This window comes from Sparus aurata, chromosome 15 (assembly GCF_900880675.1).
Source record: "Sparus aurata chromosome 15, fSpaAur1.1, whole genome shotgun sequence".
Taxonomy (NCBI): domain Eukaryota; kingdom Metazoa; phylum Chordata; class Actinopteri; order Spariformes; family Sparidae; genus Sparus; species Sparus aurata.
Window position 1 is genome coordinate 15438168 of NC_044201.1, and position 9247 is coordinate 15447414.

The window sequence follows — 9247 nt, forward strand, 5'->3', positions numbered from 1 at the left end:
TGTGGTGCAGGTCTAAGTTCTGGACAGATGACTGATTTAAAAGGTATACCTTTTAGCCCAGTGAACAGTTAGATCACAGATGAATTTTAATAAAAAAAGAAGGAGAAAGGCACACAAATCATGTCCGCTTTGCTCTCAGGAATGTTTTTTGTGCACGGCTTTGATATATAGGTGCAGATGTGCGACTGCAGCGTGACGAGCAGAGCTAAAAAGGGGCTGCTAAGCTGGGGCAACATGTCAGCCTGGTGACTCCCTTAAGGCCTTGGTTTCTACCTCGTAACCTCAGGAAGAGTAAATGAAACTAACTCCATAAAAATATCCACTACTCACTGGGCAATAAGCTCTGTGTGTTTGTAATTCTTTCGAACCCAAAAACAGGTAAAGAGTTGGAACATCTAGAAAAGTAATGTGGAAATCTAAAGTGACTGTTTGAACCAGCGAATAAACATTGGGTGAACTGCTAATCACATCCCAAAACTTGAATATGAATAAATAAAAAATTCTGAATCTAACCATCCAATTAGCACAGACTTGTTTGTGCAGGAGGTGCTCCTTCCTGCCTGTCAATCACACTTTGTGCAGAGCTCTCAGCTCTGCAGCCAATAATTACAAAAGATAACCCTCGTCCTTGGTATACCATATTAGACTGTACAACTGTGCACAAAGCTGCATGAAATTCTTTTTCTGTCTTAGCAGTCCAGGGTCTTGTATGTCACATGTTGTGTCTGCATATTCAGCAGTGACAGGGGGATAGTAGTGCTCTGCCAAAGCTATGTCTTGTCCCTAATTCTGTTTGTGACCATCTTGGACAGCGACTGTGGGTGCAGCTTTCTTGGATATCTTAAAGGGTAACTCCAACAGTTTTACACATTCAAGTGTGTTTCCATAGTAACAGTTTCCGGATCTTGAGAAGTTTGATCATTTGTTTTTAAACTCTAACTTATTTTGAATGCAACTTAATCACTGGGTGTCATCATTGCAGGCAATTTATCATATTACATGCAGCTTCCTCTGGAGTAGTAGTAGCAGTACTACTCCCCAAGAACTGTAAACACATTCTAATTTGTGAAATTGGTGGAATTACCCTTTAAAGGATGGTTTACAGTAAACTTCATTGCTTAGGAAATTGTTGTTACCCCCATTGATAGAATTCTCTCAGAGTTTAAGTGTTGTTCAATATTGAGACTGAAATGGAGTTTGAGATCAAATGCTGTATCTGCAAAGATACCGTCCTGGACTGTCATGGTGGACACTGAACAGTTGTTCTATGTTCTAACCCTCTCCTATTGTCACAAACTTACCGGTGAAGGAGCTCTTTTGCTGTGAGGGAGCAGAAGTCGAAAGGAGCAGAGGAAGTTTAGGCATCTGAGCAGAATGCCCTGTGAACACCTCAATGATAAAATAATTTAGGCATGTCCCACAGCAGTCTGAAAACATGCTGTAGGGATTTTTATATTTCATCCTCCCTGCAAACACCTTTGGATCCCCTACAGTAGGAAACCGCTGGGAAAAGTGTCTGAGCAGAGGGACGTCCGGCTTCTTTGTGCAGCTTCTTTTTTTTCTCCAAATGGTTTGATTATAACTATAGCATACTGGGCTGAAAGTAAATGAACAATGAATAATCAGAGACATGTTAAACCAGATATATTTCTTATATGCTATTTAGCTAGTAATATTAGGAATTTTATCATGCACTTGCAAGTGCCCAGCTCACATTGACTTGTAAGACACACACATTACCAATGAAGCTATAAAACATATTAGACATGAACATAATGTCTTACATAAAACACTACATTGCACAAAAGGAAAATTCACTGAAAACTGAATGCTTAAATCATCACATCATGATCAATAAAACATGACTGGACTATTGAACCTGGCGGTATTGCTAACATACCTCAATGTAACAGTGCACACATCTTTCAGTTAAAGTCTGCCTCACATGCACTTGGGCTCAATGCTGTTGTTATTCATTCAACTAAATATTTCGCTTCTGTACCAAACACCAACAGACCAATCCTTCCTGCCTGTCTACTATAACTACATATGCTACACATTAAGACAGTAAACTATGTGTCATATTTAGATTGTGATGCTACCATTTTAAATCATTGCCTTATTAATATTGATTGTATGCAAATGTATAGTTAAGAAAACACTACTTTTATGTTCTCTCAGTGCAAGAAAGAAATCCTGATAGTAGCCTTGTCCCTGTCCCTGTAGGCCTCTAAATTAGTGCATTCTTACATGCACAGTTTAATGTCAGCAGCACGCTCTCAGGTCATGTTAGCGGGTCAGGGGAACAGGTGTCCGTCCTGCACCAGTATGGAAAGACTCTACCCGAGCCAGAGGAAGCACCCACATGTGTATGCCCTGCAGTCAGCCTCGTACAGGATGAAATAATTCATCAGAACTGTTCAGAAGAGACATTGTGAGGCAAAGTTCAGAGGCATGCTAATGACAAGAGCATGTTCGCAGAGAAAAGGAAAACTGTCAGCTCTGAATGAATTGAGAAAGGCAGAACAGAGGTTAGGCCATTTCAAACTCCTTTATATCTTTGTGTAATCCATGTGGAGGGCTTGCAAATGTCCAAAAGAAATTGGTGGTTTTGTAGCACATGGTGCATGCATTACGCTTTGCTCTCTTGGCTTTTGTGGATTTCTTCTGCCCAGTTCTACTACCAGGCAGCCAGTTGGATATTCCAAGATGAAATATGTTAAAGAAAGAATTTGCTTATTTGCAATCCCTGTCAATGCCATTTTATCAATCGAAAATATAACATATGGGCAACTTTGGCTTGTAAAACCCTGCTGCTGAAGATAGAGTTTCCATAGTTGAAATAAAAATGCTGCTGCATTTTCCAGTGAAATGATTTAAAGTAATTTAAAGTAATGAATGTAGAACATGCTCTAAATGAGTCTCTCCAGATTACCATTTTGCTAATACTGTGCCCGTATCTTGTACCGGCATTTGCATAGTCAATATGATACATGAGTATATGGCTTAACTGTTACATGCAGTGAGACATTAAAATGTAAAACAAATGTTGCATTTGTAGAGACTGCACATTAAAAAAACACACACAAATATAAAGTAGTATTACTTTAGCCCTACAGAAAAAATTAGTGGGATGTATCATTACATTTACCAGTCTTCAAAGCTAGAAGCAGAATGGAATCAGCTTATTACCAGTTTCTACAAGGATAAACATCCCACACAGCTACTCAGTCTGCACAGTTTTATAGCAATTTGCTTATATTAAGTATCAAATTAACATTTTCTTCTAGACACATAGACACAGCTTACACAAAGTAGCAAAGTCGGACCTGCATATAGATAAGAGGAAACTTTTTGACTCCTGTAGGGACACTAAAGTGCAGCTGAAAGCTGCAACCACAGAATTCACCAACTAATAAATACGAATTAAAAGATAGGTTCAAATGATCTGCAAATTGTGTGAGATTACTCAGTTTTAATATGTACATGTCTCTTCTATATGTATTTGCATTTGTACAAGGAATGAAACACATGGTAGTTTATGTCAAATAGGCCATGTATTGGCAACTAATTACATTATTGTATACAAAAAGCATGTGAAAAATCTATTTTAAGGTTAAAGGTGATTTCATTGTCAACAAAGAGTTGAATAAGAACACATTTGTACATAAACATGTAATGCATTTAAAATTTGCTTCAGGTTATATGTAAACAGCAGCAGCAAGATTATGATGATAATATGGTTGGCACCTTCACATTAAAAGTTATTTATCTGGGAAATGCTTTTACTGTGTGTGTGAGTCCATCTTTCGTAATCCCGCTGTGGTCCTGCACTCTAGGGACTGATCCAGATAATGTAACAAATTTGTTGAATATTGGATGAAATCTGTAGGAAGTGTAGTTGGGGAAAAAGGAAATGCACAATAAACCAATTAATCTGTGAAAAGAACAGATGAAATGCTGTAAAAATGACACTTTTTATCAGTAGTAAACTAAATCAAAGTTATATCGCCTGTTTCTTGGCCCTTGGCCCCAATTTTCCAAAACTCGCTGAAATCTGTAGGGTAGCATTTGAAATATCCTGCCAGCAAACAACAAAACTGAAAGTGTGTTTCATGTATGCATTTAAAAGTACAATGTAATACCACCTTGATAATGTATATATACTGAAGATAATAACTTGTGCATTAATAACATTCCAGCTAAATTTCTCAACAATTGAGCAGCAATTTAAACAAAATCTTGTACAAAATGAATATACTGCTTTAAAGAGCAGTAACCATGTTTTGTGTTCAAATGCACAGAATGTGATTTCTGCCACTGGGGGTCTCTTAATCAAAACAGTGAAAACAAAAGATGTACTTTGGTGATGTTGAGAAGTAGCATGGGATCATGGGAGTTTATTTTCTTCATTGTTAAACCACAATTGCTGATGAAATCCATATGACGTGACTCTGGCAGAAATGTTCACAAATGAGGAAATATATTAAAGTTTTGTTCACTTTTTGTCACGTTCATCAACTTCCTTCATCACCCTCTGACATGTCATCTGATGTATTCCATGAAGTTATGGCGACAGGCGACCAAATGAAAGAAACCATCTCCTTGAATGAAATTACTTATTTCTCTGGGTTTGAACATTGTTGAAAACATTTGAGATAATATAAGTACACATCTCAACAAAATGTACAACTAAGGTTGAGTTGTTTTGAGGCATTTTAATTGCAATTATATCTTGAAATAGTAACAGATAAGAGAATGTGCTGCTAGAAACTATAAATGTATGCTTGATATGATAAAAGTGCTTCAAAATATAATAAATGAAATAAATGAAAAATCCAATGGCAACCGTTTCACATAAAATATAATGCACTGAACACAGCACACACTAAAGTGCTTTATATTAGAAGGTGTGTGAATAATGGATGATTGATGATTTTGGTGTGTGTTTTCCCCCAGAACAACCATCTTAAAGTTTCCCTAAGGACTGTGTCCAGTATGCAGTTGGATGGAGATAGATAGTCAATTTCAACAATTTAACAAATGTCACAGGTGCATGATTACACTGTATTAGCTTTAGCAATTTATGACAAAAACTGTAATATAGCTGTAAATGTTTTCTTGGCAGCGTGATGTCAGTAAGGTCAATGATGAAATGATAGTATCCCTCCATCATTTGACATTTGTATTCACTCTGCTAAAGGCCAAGAAAGTGTGAGCAGTGACAATCTGGAATGACACATTTTATAGATTACACTATGGAGTACTTGTCAGGTTAGATGATAGCTGCCATCATGGATGTCAGCACCCTGTAAAGGGTTGGCGATTAAGAGTTAAAAAAAAAACATTGTCTTGATGCACGATCATCCTGCCACAATTACCGCAGGGTCCACAATTTAAGCCCCAGAAGTATAAAAATACACATGCTTGATGCCTTATATTTTACTTTTTTGCAGCAGAACCCTGATACCAGTAAAATCAAGTGTGTTACTTGGGGTCATCAGTGTCTGTTGAAGGTATCTGCTCCTCGTTCCCTGGGGTCGTTCCTTGCTCAGGTCAGACACGCTGCTGTCATCATCCCTCTTCCTCTTCTTCTTGTACTTCTTCTCCAAGACTCATCACTGACACGTTCTTATCTCCATACATTACATCTTCACATGGCTTAACATATGTTCCAGATGCTGTGATCATGGCAGCTTTTGTGTGTTCACTACCTTTTGCTGTTTGTTGTCAGCGCAAGTCCATTCCAGTTGTTACCAGAAAGTGTATTTTAATTGACATGAGTCCTCATACCTCTCTAAGGTGATGATATATTGATAATTGGGAGATCATTTTTACATAGTCAGTGTGACAACAAAGGTCAAGGTCTGTGATGTAGAAATGCTGAAGTATTGTCTCATTTTTGTGTCATATCAACCCCAAAAGGTTACCTAGATGACATTAAGCAGAGTCGACATCTCTGATTGGCAATTTGAGTCTCATGACCTTTTGTGATGTACACAGGCTGTACTGTACTGCAATTGCTTGATATTAAAATGACTACTTTTACTAGATCTCTTCTTTGAAAGAGTTTTTTTAGGTATTAAGGTGTGCAAGACATTTCTAGACATTAATATTCAAGTCAGCTGAGGTGTGTGATTCACCAAAGCTGCCTCATTGCTCCCACACAACCAGTTACCTTAGCAGCAGTTGGAAAGGAAAGGACACTAATGTCATTGACACACACAAACACAAAAACTGCTTGTTAAAAATGGTTAATACAGCATACTGAACAGTTCAAATGGAAGCCAGAGTCTTCATCAACATACATGTGGCAAAGTGAGTTAATCAAAAATTGCAGTTTGGCTCTGCTGGGACCATCAATAATAAGTGAAACAAACTCAATCCACATGTGTTGATGGCACACCTGACAGATAATCCCTTAAATTTGAATCGACTGTGATATCAGGGCTCTAAGCCTTTCCATCTGTTTGTAAATAGTCCTCCATTTTCAATTATGAATATGTTAAAAACCTCATTCTAATGCCTGCAAAAAAAGCGACATTCAAACATGGCTTTTGCCACAAATATGCCATTTTCCAGCAGAAAGGCCAATTTGATGCTCATCATGTGCCCTGGTGTACCTAAGAGCTGTTTAAAGAACATCAATGCAAAGACGGATTAAATATTCCTGTATTTTGCTAATCATTTATGAAATGCATAATTATCTCAGCCGCTTGTTGAGTGGATTAGGAATCATTGATTCTCTCTCTCTCTCTCTCTCAGTGTATATATAGTGTCTACCTAACCCTTTCAAACTCCCCAATAGAAATATTCTGGATAATACGTACGTATATAGTTGGCAGAGCTGCACTCCGGTTCATATTTCATGCAACGTGAATGACTAATCCATGAAATGTGTGGGTGGGATGATTAACACAGACACCAGCACTGAAAATATGTTTGCTTTGAAACTCTGAATGTGACACGAACATGAAACTATGAATAATTGGCAGAGAATGGAAGCCTGTGTCGATTTAGAACTCAGAAATGCAGTTTATGACTAATTGTGTTAAGTGAAAATAAAGTGCACTTTTGTTCCTGGGATAATTAGCTTTTTAATGTTGCGAGGGTGATTGTGGAGGCTCTCCTGGGCTTTGCTGCTTTTGGAGTGAGCCCTCTAGCTCTCCCATGGGGTAGCAGCGCTTGTTACACGCAGCCTGCAGGCCAGAGGAGAGGAGGGAAGGCAACACTTGTTAAGAAAGCAGCATGTGCAGAAACACTTCCTACTGCTAGACAAAGTGTTGTTTTACAGGCACATTACAGTGACATTTTCAAACTTTATCAAAGTTGTTCTTAATTGTGAAACAATCTCATTCAAGTGATTTGAGCTGCTTATTTTAAGCATGTTTTACACTTTCAGTAAATTTAGTTTATAAATGCACAATTTCGATAGTTCCCATTTTAGATAATAGGGATCATTTTTGTCGCTCTCCCAAGACTGAAGTCAGTTACAAAATACAATAACTAATTCACAAGAAGGTGCTTTCCTTGAAAACTACTAAATCATTATTGCAAACACTGCTACAAGTCTTAGCATTTTCAAAAAAACCCACAAAAGCATTTATTATACCACAATAACACATAAATCATTGGAAAATGTCATCTGTTTTTCTTTGTCAGTTTGTCTGTTTTCTTGTTTGTTCCCATTGATATAATACATTGTTTTCTCAATTTTAAATAGGGCTTCGTAATTAATTGCAATTTATTGTGATCCAAATCTCAGAAGCTGCTATTTTTTTTTAGTAAAAAAAATACAATGTGTGACAAAACATTATAATGAAGTAGTGTAGTGCTGCAGAGATGTCTTGGCAAACAAACAAAACATGTTTGTTTGGTACAGCTCATAGTTATACCAGTGAAAAGGGAAAATGTGATGCAAAAATGACATGCCCACTAATAATGAATCATAGTGCAATTGCAATATCTGTCAGTTTAGTTCCAAAATGATCTTACTACCATCTTGTACAGCAATAGTTTGAAACAAATGCACCAAGAATTTTGGTTATAGTTACTTTGGTCTTGACATTTCGAACTGCTGATTCCTAGATCTTTTTAGGAGTCCAACACCTCCAAATGGCATGGTAATTTATGGCATTATAATATTTGTGTCTGCTTGTAAAGATATTCTTTAGATCAGATTGATAACAGTTTATATTTTGCCCAACCTGAGTAGGGTCACTTCAATTAATAAAGATTTAATTCAGGATGGTCATGTTACTTACCTAGTGATAGATAATTACAATCACTTATTGCAAGCATCTTTAATTCCCAAAAGAGAAACTATTAAAGGGGTCCCAGGGAGTGGGAAATTTAGCTTCAGAATGAGGTGAAGGAAGAGGAGGATTCAAGAAAAGCAGAGGACAAAATAGGAGGCGGTGAGGAGAGAGGGAGAGAGTAATTACTCGATGTAAAGGCCACAAACAGAGCTCCTGCTGTCGCTGAAAAATCAAATCTGTCAGCAATTAGAAGGAGGCCAAGCAGCACTTGTCAGTGGACAATGGGGCTAGAAGAGAGGGGGTTAGCAATTATTAGAGCTGATAGAGTACCTTTATTTATCTAAACAGCAGGTTAGTTGCCCAATCTCCTCCTTTGTCACTTGTTGCTGATGTGAAAGGGGCACCACTTAATCCGAATAGTGTTCCTTGTGGCGACCAACGGGTATTATGCCCGGGCCAAGAGCTGGAGAGGCTGCTTTTCAGCACAGGGCAGAATAATCCAGGGGTTGATCTCATGGTCTTGCAATGCTTCCTTTGCTCAAAGCGCTGGTCAGGATCCCTTACGTTTGAAGCTTTTTATTAGAAGTTTAGGGAGGGGGGCACTTGTCTAAAACATGTAGTCATTATCAAAGACTTCTGCTCCTTGAAGGGGCAAAAGCCCACTGAGTCTTGGAGCAGGGATTTGAGATGTGTGGAGCTTATTTTCATTGAAGGACAACTGCAACAGTCCACAGTTTAAACTCAGTGGTTCTCACCGAATTACATCAGCATCATGTAAACAAGGGGAGACTCTCCTTTGTTTAGTTAGTGAAAGGCTTGGAGAAATGTTATTAAATGTGGCTCAGAAGGTGGAAGCAAAGGGCTCTTATTAGTGGTGGCTTAGAAGGTAAACTTCTCAATTAGTGTAAGATCAACATTTAATACTTTATAATTTGTGAAACATAAAAATTCGCAAGTTCTCACCTAAGGTTTTGACACTTGAAAAATGT